Source organism: Miscanthus floridulus, chromosome 17 (genome assembly GCF_019320115.1).
Source record: "Miscanthus floridulus cultivar M001 chromosome 17, ASM1932011v1, whole genome shotgun sequence".
NCBI classification, from domain to species: Eukaryota; Viridiplantae; Streptophyta; class Magnoliopsida; order Poales; family Poaceae; genus Miscanthus; species Miscanthus floridulus.
In genome coordinates, this window is record NC_089596.1 from 58,733,222 (window position 1) to 58,748,749 (window position 15,528).

The following is a 15,528-nucleotide window of genomic DNA, read 5'->3' on the forward strand; positions in this document are numbered from 1 at the left end:
TAATCGTGCATAGCGTGCGGTTAAGGCATGTTTGATCTTGAGTAGATCTATCGGTTAGCGAGAACTGTTTCATGGCCCGTCATCACGGCCTATGGGATTCTGCCCCTCACCCCACTGTTGGCACCATGGAGTGGGGATCGTTAGTTAATAGATCCGTTCCTGATAAGATATGACCTTAACTATGCGCTATGCCTAAATCGGCTATTTAGCCGATGTCGAATGCTTTCACGAATAGTTCACATCACGAGATCGTTGAAGTAGAGATAAGTTGAAAGATGTGTTAGCCCCATGATCTTGTTATTGTATTACGGCCTGCATGATTCTGCCTCATGCCCCACTGATATTAGTAATGAGTTAGGGTCGTCGAGTCTATTGTTGTTTCTACGACCTGCATGATTCTGCCTCATGCCCCACTAGTCATGGCGATAGATGGGATCTAACATGTTCATTAGATTTATCTTTAGTAAAGGATTAAGTGATGTTGAATTGTTTCTTTATATAAAAAGGAGTTCGACTACTCATAATCATTGGCTCAGTATAGACCGATCATCATTGATATCTTATTGCCATTGATTAATTTTCATTTAAATGATGTTTATCCTGAATGATAACCGATTCTCTTCACACGACCCATGAGCTCTAACTGACTTATTCTCATGAATATACTGGAATCGGCTATTTAGCCGATTTGCTTTTATATCGGCTCTCACAGTCGTACATTTGGAACTGTCTGGCAGCACCGGCAAGTTCTGCCCTTAATTACTGATGAACTTTCTCTCCTTGTCAATTGCAGGGTCAAATTGACTGGCACGCCTCGGAAGGATTGTGCAAGATCGACCACCCCTGTGCTGAAGCTAGGCGGATCTGCTCCATCGAGCGGACCCTTCCGGCTTGCTGCATGTGTCCTCGGCATGGGATGAAATTCTATGTCGACATATGTTTCTGGCACGCCCGGTGGGACCCCACAATCATCATGGTGGTTCATAACAACGACAACATCCTTATGGTACATTATGAAGACCTACCTGATGAAGATAAGGATACCATCAACAAAGCTATAGAAAAATTTTAGAAGAAGTGTTTGTTGTCCTACACCAAAACACGTGACAACACAATTATTTAGAAATTTCCACTACCAAGAGTTCTACTACACGGACAGACAGATACAGTCAAAGCTGAAGAAAGACGTTTCTTTATGAAAGCCATAGATAAGTCTGTTCGTGATGCTCTATCAAGCCGTAATGAAGCTTTCATTGACGCATTTCACGATGCCATGAAAGAGGCGATTCATGGAATTCTAGTTGGTCAGGTTAGATCGACTTGTTATAATATTCCAGTTCCGTTAACCCAAGGGACTAATCAAGTCGGTACCAGTCATCAAGAAGCAGCACCAACTGGTAATGGTGGCGTCCAGACACTTTAAGGTTCATCTGAATAAACTCTAGAAACTTCTATAAATCAGATACAATAAAATCCTAGACCATCAGTATAGCATGTGCAGCAGCCGACGGGGCAAAGTCAAAACTAGATTATCAATTTTGGCACATCAGGCCACATATCGATGTCGGCTCAGAAGATAGCACCATCCATTCAGAGGATCCGTAGAGATATAGATCCTTATGTCTATAATCAGAGACTTCAAGCAGCAAGCCAGCAAATGACCCAATAGATTGAGATTCCACAAGGCTATCATTATGGCATGGATTATAATGCCCTCCACATGATACCAAATCTAGGATATCAAGGCACGTGGGATTTCAATTCACAGATGGGTCAGCAAGTACCAAGAAATCCAAATATGCAAGCTGATGAGTTGCTGCTCAAGGTGACCGAGATGATAAAGAATCAGTTCGGTCTGAAGCCAAAAGGAATGACTTTTTTGTATAAACACCCATATCCAGAATTGTATGATTTAGTGGCCCTTCCTACAAATTATAGGCTCCCAGAATTCACCAAGTTCACTAGTCAAGACGGTACAAGCACAATAGAACATGTCAGTCGGTATCTTACACAATTGGGCAAAGCATCAGTTGAGGATGCCCATCTAGTTCGTTTCTTCTCCTTGTCCCTATCAGGGCCAGCCTTCACTTGGTTCTCGTCACTACCAGTCAACTCCATTACCAATTGGGCTGACCTGGAGAAGAAGTTTCATACATATTTTTATACTGGGATTGGAGAGAAGAAAATAACCGATTTGACAACCATGAGACAGAGGACTAATGAATCGGGCACTGAATTTCTTTAGAGATTCCGAGAGATTAAGAATCTGTGTTTCTCATTGAGCTTGGCCGATGATCAACTAGCTGCTTTAGCCGTACAAGGAATGCTACCGATGTGGAAAGAGAAACTACTGGGACAGGAATTTGATAACTTGGGTCAATTGGCTCAACGAGTGGCAGCACTTAATAGCCAATTCCAGAGCATACGTAGAGATACCCGATTCTAGAAGAGTACCTCAGTGGTCGAAGCTTACGATCCATATTCAGTCGATGACGGCTATGAAGATGAAGAAGAAGAGATTGCTGCAGCTGAATGGAATTAGGGCAAGAAGACAGTGATGGTGCCAAATCCTTGGGGAAGAGGAGTTGATGAGAGTTATGACTTTGATGTTACCAAATCGGACAAGCTCTTTGATTTCTTGCTTGAGAAGGGGCAGATCAAGTTGTCCGATGACCATGTCATGTTGCCCCCTGATCAGTTGAAGAACAAGAAGTTCTGCAAATTCCATAATGTTACTTCTCATTCCACTAATAAATGCAGAATCTTCAGGCAGCATATACAGAGAGCTATTTAGCAAGGGAGGCTCAAATTTGATACACCTCGGAAGATGAAAGTCGATGATAATCCTTTCCTAAGAGATCAGAACATGGTTGATGCTGGGCTATTCAAAGGAAATACTAAGGTCCTAACATTGACCAAATCGAGAGAAGTTGAGACAGTCGATCCCGAAATGCAAATATCGGCTGATGAGTACAGAGAGATTAGAAGATGTCATGCTGAACAAAAAAGCCGATACGAGCAGAGGAAGACGTCGAAAGTAGAGACATCAAAGCCGTGGGTCACATCTCGGATTCTGCTGAATAAATGGTAGCGGCAGAAGGAAAAGGATTATCAATGTTGGTTAAAAGATTAAGCATATCAGCATCAATTAGAAGAAGAGAGGTATGAAAGGGAACAAGCTGAATTACATTGGAATTGTCCCTTCTTTAGGCATTGCTGGAATGAAGGTTTGAAGTTACCTACTAGACACGACTGTCCAAAATGTAGCAATCAATATTAGGAGTATAGGCAATCTCGAACCAACCATCGGTCTATCCATGCTCAAGATGCATATCATCATAACAACATGGATCGGCGCTTAAAAAACGAAAGTGTTCATGATCGGTTGGGAAAAGGAGTCATTGGACAGGATTGGGCTGATCATGAAGAGGAAGGCACTGAAAGAAGATACACGTGGCAGGAAGGCCAGTGGTGCCTAGGAGATTTGACGAGAAGCCAAAAGGGGAGGGTGCAGCGCCTAAGGAATAGAGAGATGAAACAAGCTCAGGCACCAGGTAAAACTCAAGTGTGGCATGCCAAGCAGATAGCTGATAAGAGGCAACCATCGGCTAATATCCAAATGGCTTTTCTGTTACCACCTGAATTCAGAGCTCCGGTAGATCAGGAAGTTTATTCTGACTTCGACGAGTCAGAGTATGAAGACATGGTTGCCAAGTTAATGGTTGTGCAGCAAGCAATATTTGATAAGCCAGTCAAGCATCGACACTTAAAGGCTTTATATATGAAAGGTTTTGTTGATGGGAAGCCGATAAACAAGATGTTGGTGGATGGAGGTGCTTCTGTCAATCTTATGCCATACACCACTTTCCGTAAGCTTGGCAAGGGACCAGGAGATTTGCTTGAGACCGACATGATGCTTAGAGACTTTGGAGGAAATACATCCAAGACCCGGGGGGCAATAAACGTTGAACTGACAATCGGGAGTAAAACTCTGCTCACCACGTTCTTTGTCATTGATGGGAAAGGATCATACAGTTTACTCCTCAGTCGTGATTGGATTCATGCGAATTGCTGCATACCATCGACCATGCATTAGTGTTTGATTCAATGGCATGGAGATGATGTCGAACTAGTTCGTGCTGATGAGTCCATAAGCATCGCAACAGCCGATCCAGTCTTTTAGGAACTAGGAGATTTCGAGTGTTTTTCTGGCAAGTCATGGGAAGGAGGCTTCATTAAGATCAGCAATGAAAGCCAACAGCCAATGCAAGCGATCGGCTCTGAGAGTTTATTTTAGTAAAAAAGGTTATGGCTTCATATCGACCATTGGAATAAAGGAAAACAAGTATTACTTATGAGGTTTAGGCTGATGTATGAATGTTAGATAAGGTGGCGAATTTGGAGTTAATGGATTTGAAGAAGTCATGTATCACTTAACAGGATGTTCGACCTGGGTTGATTGCTCGTTCGACTTTTGATGTGAAAGTTTCTATGGTACGTTATCCTGACACCCGGGCAACATTCGATAGCCGATTCATTCTTGGCTCTAATAGCCGATACCATGAGGGTATCGCCTCTAGTTCAGTAAGCATCTTCAAAGACAGTAATAGCCGATACGATATGTATCGCCTATAGAGCAAAAAACAAAAAGAGCAAGCGACATTCACAGTCATGCACGAAGGCTTCGCATTAAAACATATTCATGAAAGAACAGGAGTCGTTGTTCATCAGATTACCCTAAGCACAAACTAATCAAAGACCTTGTTCACCACATCCTGAGCTGATGTGACGTCTACTACGGCCTTTGCTGCCACGGTGAATTCTTCAAGTAGGTCCTCATGCTCCTCAGGGCCATCACCCATTGGGAAACCTATTTCCATGGTGTGAAGCTCGTACCTAGTTTGGACTTGTGCCACGGTCAGCGCCACCGCCGTACCATGACGAACGCCATGGAGGGTGATCTCCCAAATGCGAATCGAGACGTCTTGGAGACGAACGTCGATGGAGGAACCCCAGGCATTAACAGCATCTATGGCCGCGTTTGCCGCCAGTTGGAGAGATTCCAACTATGCTGTCAGGGCTGACAATCACGAGAACAAGAAGACGGTCAAGATAAAAGATAATGGAAGTCAGAGTAAAAAGCCTTCATGGGATTCATCTTACCCACCACCATGGCGTCGGATTCGGCTAGCCATGCTCAGATGGCGCTGGCCTCCTCCTCAACCGCATGAAGGGTGGCCTAGGAAACCTCGAGGTGAATCTCCATTTGGCTGTTCTCCCAAGTCACCTCGGAGTAATAGTTTTGAGCCATTCTCCACTCATGAAGATAGCGCCGGGCGTCGTCTCCATTATAGGAGTCGGAGGAATCCGACGATGAAGCCAGGACAAAAGATGCGGCGTCAGAAGGCCCGCCGGCCCTTGAGAGAGGACGAAGGCTGTCATTCACAACAAACCTGTAGGCGAGTCAGAATTATTCATCATCATGAACAAGAAATGTTGATCTCACCTCATGTGTCGGAGACGTTGGTTCATTGGCATCCTCTCCTCTAGGATTTCCTCCACCATGCGCTTACCTCGGTTATCTTCACCGGCCATGGAAGAATGATTGGATCTTCGAAAGGGAGAAAGAGAACCGCTATAGGGTTTCGATAGGCGGAGAAGAGCGAAGAAACAGTTGCGAGTAAGGATGTATTCGAGGCTAAAACCACCAACCGGTATTTGAAGACCTGAAGCGAAGGGATGGGCACCTCGGGATGTGTAAAAGGCAACAATAGTTAATGAAAGGTGAAGCGCCACTTCACTAATACCAATGGAAATACAACACTGAGCAGCTAAAAGGTAGGAAATCGAAGGGTTCTCTTAATAAAAGCCGTGTTTTCAGACTTGGTTAAACCAAGGGCCTGGATTGGCTATATCAAATCGGCTCTTTAGCCGAAGAAGGAAGCATGAGTAAATAACGGAGAATATGATCGGTTCTACACAAGATCCACGATGACATGCAGATCTCGAGTCTAGGGCACCATGGGTCGCTCTCGGTATTTCTAGTCAAATGACATCAGCTCCCGCAGGCTATTGACTTCTCCAGCTGATCTAGAAATGCTCTCAAAGACACACTTATGATGACAAAAAAGCGAGACAGCCGATATGGTCACCTAATCAGGGGAAACCTTATTGGCTCAGGCATTATGCGCCCGGTATATTTTGGAGACGCTGGGAGGAGGAGAAGGATTCAGCAGATCAATAGGGAATATTTGAAGGAATATTACCTTAACGTTTGGATTAATACTCAACGACCAATTCACTCGACTGACAGCTCTAATGGCTGATACCAGAAAGGTATCGCTGCTGGTGCGAAAATAGATTCAGAAGAGTAAAAGCTGATACAATGCGTATCATCCGTGGGGGAAAAGCAAGCATAAACAAAAGTAATGCGCATGGTGCTAAGACAGGAAAATTATCTGCTAAATATCGCCTATTGCAAACTACGGGCTGAGGAAAACCTTGCCTACTATGTCATTGGCCAAGGTATTAAAAGCTACAGAATAGGCGACACTCATGAAATCCTCAACCAAGCGCTCCTGCTCCCAGGGTATGCTGTGTCTAGAAAACCATGGGGAAGAAGCTGAAGATTTTGGCCTAAATAGGCTTGGGCGGCAGCCAACGCCGTGGCAGCGCCATGACGAACGCCGTGGAGAGCAACCTCCCTAACATGATTCGGGATGTCATGCAAACGAACCACCAGAACGGCATCCCTAGCATTGACAAATCCTGCCGCATGATCCACAGCTGATCAAAGGCTCTCCAGTTGGGTAGATAGATCTAAAAGATTCGAAGGGGAGGTGATCAGAGTCTCGGAGACAAAATTGAAAAGAAAGCAGAGGTTACAACAAGTATCTCACCCGCAATTCTGGCCTCGGCCTTGGCCAACCTATCCTCCACTGAATCGACCACAGGAGGTGATTGGCATCAAAGCATGGCCAGGGCTAATTCTGCGAGGGATAAACACTCAGTGAGACTCTAGCCATGTCGATCAATGGAGGCAAGCAGATCGTCATTATCAATCTGCCTCATCTAATGGCAAGGGGGCTGGTGGCAAGCCGTCGATGAGGAAGGCCCTGAAGGCTGAATAGAGTCGGCCCTGTTCTCTGAGGCAACGGAGGCATCACGAGATATACCCTCCTGACGACGAAGGCGCTGGCACGATGATGCAAACCCGATGAAGACCTTCTTAGGAAACCTCTTGCTGTTCTCCATGATCTCTGACCTATGAAAAAGCAGGAACTATACTAAGGGTGCAGAAGGTTTGAGGCAAAGTGAGTTATCCTTAGATCAACTGCCAAGGCCCGCTTATATAGCCAAGGAAGGCGAGGAGATAGATTTCGCCAGGGGTGTGAGGTTGGAATTAGAAACGAAAGCAAAACAACACTCCAGAAGTTTAGGAGATGGATAACAAAGAAATAACAGATTCAGACTTATTGCTTCCTCAAATTACAAAAGATCTAAAAAAGATTTGGAGATTTTACCAGAGATCAACCTATCTAGTTTATTTTGGATTGAAGGGAGTCCAGGCCCCAACAAGGCCAAAGTCCGTCACAAGGCAAGTTGATGTTGGCCCATTGCTAACATAAATTCAACCGATTTTTCGATAAATTGGAAAACTATGGGGAAGAAGCCTGTGGCTTTCCCAGTGGGCATTGAGTGGAGTAAACAAGGGGAAGGTGTCCACACATTTTAGCCCTTGCAAACACTAGGACAGCTTTGCGAGCATGGAGAGAAGACTCAGGTGATATCACAAGAATTCTCCTAACTGCAATAGCTGATCCTCTTGCTCGACAGGACGCTAGAATGAGCGACACAATCACCCTATGCACAAGAATTCTCCTAACCGCTCAAGATCTACATAGCAGAAGGATAAACCACGGAGGATCCAGCGGGATCAGAAACACCTGAGGAGGCAGATAGAAGTAGAACATGGCTGAATCGTTGAGTTTGCTTTCACCAAGGTCGGATAGCCATTTTTATAGCCAGCTTGGAAGGATGAATCCAAAATGCCCGTGAAGCAATAATGCTCTAAAAAAGTTTTGAAGCATGGGCTCATGAGTTGATATGGATGGCGATGAATAGTAGACCCTAGATCAAGATTCCTTACCCATGACTACGGGCCTATCGGGCGCACGGACATGGTAATTTTGGAACAAAATTTCTTTTGTCCCAAAATTGGGGGGCATGTGTTTACACCAAAATTTGGAAGGAGAGTCATAGGGACCCAGAAGCTCCTAGGATCATATCATCAAGGGATCAGGCGGATCAGAAACAGCTAATTTAGATGCAAAATCTAGGAATCGACTTTCTTCGGACAGCTCCAGCAGATAACGACAGAGGCTACGCTCGATGCTAGGACGAAAACGTGTTGGACTCTACAAAAAGGGAAAGATTAGAGTCCAAGTTATCTTAAATTAGGAATGTTTTCATTTTATGCCAAAGATTGTAAACAAATCATGCTCGGGTAGGACTCATGTTTAGGCTCCGAGTATAAATATCAAACCCCGGCTATTGTAAAATCAATGAATCAATCAAATACATGTCAATTACTTTTTTTTGGCTTCGGCCACCCCTTAGGAGTAGGAGTAGAGTAGATCTCGGTGAGTTCTTCGGCAAGTATGACTGCATCGATCCAGTCGACCTCCACTGCTTGTTGTAAGTATCGTCATAGTTTATACCTCTGTTCGTATGGCCGCATCGATCTGGTTGACCCCCACTATGGCTCTGGTATAAGCTAGTTATCGACTCTTGCCTAATTCAAGTATGGCCTGTGTGATTCTGCCTCACACCCCACTGCTTGAATTGGATCAAGGTCAAGTTATCGGCCCTATCTTAGAGTGGTAGTCTTTGGTAGATTCACTAAGTTATCGATATTGCTTATTGCTTTCATTGTTTATCTAATTACAGCAATATCACTCTGCCCAATTGAGATTGATCTGGATCAGCCTTATATCTTGTTTAACTCATCATTTGCTAATCTAGAACTAATCTAATCTATATCTTAAGCGATGAGTTATGTTTTTATCGGCTATTTTGCGTCAATCTTAATCATGCATAGCGTGCGGTTAAGGCATGTTCGATCTTGAGTAGATCTATCGGTTAGCGAGAACTGTTTCATGGCCCGTCATCATGGCCTGTGGGATTCTGCCCTCACCCCAGTGTTGGCACCGTGGAGTGGGGATCATTGGTTGATAGACCCGTTCCTGAGAAGACATGACCTTAACTGTGCGCTATGCCTGAACCGGCTATTTAGCCGATGTTGAATGCTTTCATGAATAGTTCACATCACGATATCGTTGAAGTAGAGATAAGTTGAAAGATGTGTTAGCCCCATGATCTTGTTATTGTATTATGGCCTGCATGATTCTGCCTCAAGCCCCACTGATATTAGTAATGAGTTAGGGTCGTCGAGTCTATTGTTGTTTCTACGGCCTGCATGATTCTGTCTCATGCCCCACTAGTCATGGCGATAGATGAGATCTAACATGTTCATTAGATTTATCTTTAGTAAAGGATTAAGTGATGTTGAATTGTTTCTTTATATAAAAAGGAGTTCGGTTACTCGTAATTATTGGCTCAGTATGGACCGATCATCATTGATATCTTATTGCTATTGATTAATTTTTGTTTAAATGATGTTTATCCTGAATGATAACCGATTCTCTTCACACGACCCCATGAGCTCTAACTGACTTATTCTCATGAATATACTGGAATAGGCTATTTAGCCGATTTCCTTTCATATTGGCTCTCACAGCCGTACATTCGGGACTGTCTGGCAACACCGGCAAGTTCTGCCCTTAGTTACTGATGAACTTTCTCTCCTTGTCAATTGCAGGGTTAAATTGACTGGCACGCCTCGGGAGGATTACGCACGATCGACCACCCCTGCGCTGAAGCTAGGCGGATCTGCTCCATCGAGCGGACCCTTCCGGCTTACTACGTGTGTCCTTGGCACGGGACGAAATTCTGTGTCGACATATTCAGAATATGGTTTCCTGATTTTTTTTAACAAAAAATAATGCAGGATTTGAATGAAGACAATGCTGAATTTTGACTAAAGATGAATTTCGAATTTCCTAATGGAACTATCTATGTGGGGTTTCAAATTTCCTAATGGAACTATCTGCTATGCATATGCATATATATGTGAAGGGGTTGGTTGAGCAGCTATCCTCTCTCTCTCATTTGTGTGGTGTCGAGAGGAGGCTAGGGTTAGAGAGAGAGAGGAGTGGCCCTTGTTCTTGAGATTTTTGCCATCTTAGATTTGATTTAGTTAGGAGTGGCTTGTAAACTGACATCTTGAGTTAATCAAAGGATCAAATTCATGCTCCACTTGTTCCTTTCTCCAAATCAGAATTTTATCTTTTTCTGTCCTTTTCGGAGCTATTTTGGGATTTTTTGTTCTTGTGTTTTGGATGCGATTTGGGGCAAATTTCTTGGGGCAAATCGGTGCTAGGACATCTAAGAATTTTTCTTGGCCATCAACTCGTCCAATCCCCTCAGGAGCACCTCTGATTTCGGATTTGCCCCAAATTTTCCCATTTCCTAGGGTTCTTTGAATTTTTTTCAAGAATTTATTTGAACCCTTCTAAGTTCTTATTGATCTTGAGCTGAACCCCGCCCATTTTAGCATTGCATTTGCATCATGTATCATAAGAACATCTTGCATTTAGATGAGCTTCCTTGTATATCCTTAGCATTTTCTTGTGCTAAGATTGGATCCGTGCTTTCTGTAGTAGAAGTGTAGCGAGATGTGTAAGCTTAGTCTCACTTTGATGCTTTGACATAAAATCTATCAAGCAAAACTTGTTTTTTAAAATTTAACATGAGTCTATAACTGCAACCTATAAAAAAATGTTCATCATGGAGTAGATACTTGGCATGAGTAGGGCTTATATTATGCATATTGTAAATTAGATTATTGTGGCGAGAGTGTTTTCTAGATGAAACACATGGTCATATATAATTATGTGAAATGGAACTATAAAAAAATATCGTCGTTTGGTTGTTTTTATGTGTATCCTTGAAATAAAACCGTAGCGTTAGCACGAGCACTATACTAGTATAAATATGTAATTCCAAATTAGGGGTAAAATCACAAATAGGCATAACAAAAATTAGGGTAAAATTACAAATAGGCATAACAAAAAGGGGCAAAATCACATGGGCATTTATGTCCTTTATACAAAATCTAACACCATTAGGGGAGGATGACAGAATTGGAGTAAACTGGTGCTTCGTTTTGAAATCACAGAGATAAATTCACAAAGTCTAAAAAATAAGGACAAAATCATAATTTCGATACAACACACAAGGGTAAAAATGTAAGAGCCCCATATATTATTTGTCTAATTTGGAACTCGTATGAAAAAATGATAAACTTTTGAAATTGACTAGCAAATACGTTGCAACAGGAGACAATAAAAGCTATCGAATATTCATGGAAAATAAGAATAGAAATGTTGAGAAAACAACACATCGAATATTCATGAAAAATGAGAACATCAATGTTATATAGCTATTTCTATTTTATCTTTCTATAAAATTTTAAAACTATAATTTATTTTACAAGAATCATGACATCTATAATACAAAATATAAAATTAATATTAATAATATTTTAGGACCATAACAATCTATAATTCTATTTTTTATTTAATTTAACAAGGAGTTAGTTGTTGATATGTCAAGTATTGGTCTGTTGGATGATGATTATAACGGGACACCTCTCCCTATTATCTACATGGCAACACTCATTGCGGATTACACTGGATTGAACAACAAATTACTCAATATTTTAGTTTACAGTTTAATTAATTGGACCATCGACTGAACCATGTTTCTGTCATGGTGGGGGAGGCTTTATTGGTACGAGTCTTGTCCTGAATAGAATTCTAAATAGAAATAAAGAAACAACCCCATATGAGGATTGGGTTGGGAGGAAACCATCACTTTCATGCATACATATGTGGGGATGTTTGGTGAAAGTCAACGTACCAATTTCTTAAAAGCATAAGCTTGGATCGAATATTGTGGGCTGTCTTTCTATGATATGCTCACCAGAGCATTTCCTATAGATATTTTGTAGTAAAATCTGAAGTTCCTGATATACATGTTGATAAAATTATGGAATCTCTTTATGCTATGTTTTTTAGAACATATTTCCTATGAAAGATATGCATATCAATACTAGATTTTCTTTTGAGATAGCTCCTGATTTTACTACACCCGTCAAGTCTCCTGTTGGGTCATTTGAGCAACCATATGAAGATGTCCTTGAGAAGGATGACAATGAAGTTCCTATGAGGAACAAGAGACAAATGATTGCAAAATCTTTTAGTGATGATGAAAGCCCAAGTGACGGCGCAATGTGATGAAGTCTATGAAGGTGAAGATGGACATATGATGATGATGATCAAGCTCCTACTTGGAAAAGAAGAAAGAGAAAAAACAAAAACCAAGGTGATCAAGGCAAATGTATCAAATAGGTTTTTGTTTTGCCACTCAAGACACCATAGAGGGTCTGAGTGTATTTATGATCGATAGTCGTACTATTAAGAGGGGAAAACTTTGGTTAAAACGGTTGTCGATTGCCACTAGGTGAATTCATTCATGCATATGTATTAGGACCTAGTGTGCTAACTTCTAACCCTTGAAAATGCTTTAAAAAATGCTAACACATGTGCACAAAGATGTTACACAATGTGTTTAGCACTTAGGAGCAAGGGTGAAGAGGTAGAAGTTGAGAAGAGCAACCAGACCTTGGGGTTTAGGGGTTCAGACCATCTCTGTTTAGTCTGGAACCTAACCCTAGGGGCGTGCGGCATTGGAGTATGCTCTGGACCATCTCCTGACAGTCCAGTCGACACGGCATAGAGAGCAGCATGTTGAGGAGATGCTCCGAACCCTAGCAAGGGGTCGGCCAGAAAGTCTGGTTGAGGCGCTGTGTGCGCGGAGTGAACATGTGGCATGATGGAAGGATCTGAACTATGGGAGTTGGCCCGAATGCCTCGTCTGGACTTAGTCCAGAGGCAAAATACCTCTCTGCATACTCTCTGGACTCCTCCAGACCATTGCGCATAGATAGTCCGGATGTTAGTGAGTTAGTCTGGTCTAGAGTATGCATTGTGAAGCTAAGTGACGTGAGCAAAGTTGCCATTGAGATCTAACGAGTGATGTTGAATGGAGGGGATGCGTGGTGCCCATCCATGATCCGGACCAATTGTGACTTAGTCCGGACCAATTGAGATAGTTCGGTCCAGACCCAACGAGCCCAATGAAGGGGTATAGCGGCTCTATTCTTTTGAGGGCTCTATAAATACTAGTTGGCCGACTCTAGCTCTCCCTCTTGGATATTTTGATCATCCATACTCTCTTGTGAGCTAAAGCAAACCTCTCCCACTCATCTTCTTGCTTGATTGTGCATCCAAAGTGAGTTAGGAGTGATCCAAAGTGCATTTGCTTGAGTGATTGCATCTAGTGACACTTGGGGATCATTTGAGCTATGGTTTTCTTGTTACTCTTGGTGGTTGCCATCACCTAGATGGCTTAGAGGAGGGCACGAATTGGTGATTATTCATGGCCATCTCCCAGTGATTTGTGAAGGGTCTTGTGCCTTCACCGACGAAGAGCCAAAAGGTAACTCTAGTAAATTGCTCATGTCATTGAGTTACCCTCACTTGTGGATAGGTTCTTGCAGTGCCCTAGTGTAGGGCTTGGCGTGGTGCTAATTAGCTCACGAACACCAAGTGAACGATCGACACAATGGGGACTAGCGTGCCAACAAGCGCGTGAACCTCAGGAGAAAAATTGTGTGTCAAATTGTCTCATTGGATTTCTCCTGATATTTACTTGGTATTCTTGTTGATCATCACTTGCCATAGCCGGTATAATTACTCTACCACTCCTTTGCATTTACATTGTTATATTCTTGTGTAGTGGTAGTCTTAGTGTTGCTAGTCTAGCCTAGTTGAGTTGCTTAGTGTAATTTGTTGATCTAGTTAGCTAGCTCACTAGTGTAGAACTAGAGACAACCTCTTGAGTGCCTAGAGATCATAGATACTAGAATTGTGGATAGGTGTCTTGCTATTTGATTAGAGCTAGTGCAAAACACTTTCAGTGCCATCTCTTGTATTAATCAAATTGCCTAAGTGTTTTTGTCGAAAATTTTATTAGGCTATTCACCCCCTCTAGCCATTAGGACCTTTCAGATGATTTCATTGTACACCTTATGGATGATACTCCCATGTCTATTGCAAAGGCTTATGCATCTCCCAATGTAGACAATTAGAAAGAAATTGTCCATAATGAGATGGACTCGATTCTTTTTAATGAAACTTGGGAATTAACTGAGCTGCTATTTGGTTGTGAACCTATGGGCTATAAGTGGGTGTTCTAGAAGAAGCTTAGGTTTGATTGTACTATTGACTAGTACAAGGCTCGGCTTGTGGCTAAAGGCTATACCTAGAAGGAAGGTGAGGATTTGCTTTGATACTTATTCACCTATCGCTTGAATGACCACTATTCGAGTGCTACTTCCCCTGGCTGCCTCGTATGTTCTTCTCGTTCATTAAATGGATATGAAGATAGCTTTCCTTAATGGAGAGTTGGATGAGGAAATCTATATGGATCAGCTAGATGGGTTTGTCATAAAAGGTGAAGAGCACAAAGTGTGTGTAAGTTACTGAATTTTTTGTATGGCTTGAAACAAGCACCTAAACAATGGCACATGAAGTTTGACACAACTTTAACTAGTACGGGCTTTGCCATAAATGAGGCTGGCAAGTGTGTGTACTATCGACATGGTGAGGACAAATATGTTATATTATGTTTGTATGTTGATGATATTCTAATCTTTGGTACAAACATTGATGCAATTAATGAGGTCAAGTCTTTTGTGTCAAAGAGTTTTGACATGAAAGATCTGGGAGAAGTTGATGTGATTCTAAACATCAAGCTAGTTAAGGATGAGAGTGGTATTACTTTGTTGCAATCTGATTATGTTGAGAAGGTATTCAGCCAGTTTGGCTTTATGTATAGCAAGACTTCTCCAACCCCTTATGATTCTAGTGTGACATTGAGAAAGAACAAGAAGATAGCTAGAGATTGTGGGGGTGTAACCCCGGATACCCATAGGACCATACATGGGCCACGCCACCAAGGAAGGCCTAGCCCACAAGATCAAGCCATCAAGTGCACGGTACTAGTCGGTGTGCATCGCAAGGCTATGTGAATGATCCTTGATGACGAAGGAAGATCTGATTGGATATGCTAAGATGTCGTATTCCATGTAAACACATATCATGTAACCGATCAGGATTAGATTCAACCAACCTGTAACCCTACCCCCATGCTATATAAGGTAGGTAGGGACCCCCCTCGATTTCACCTCATCATCATATTCAATCCACTAAAGACACAGGACGTAGGGTATTATGTCGACTTGATGGCCTGAACCTGCCTAAATCGTTGTCTCTATGCCTG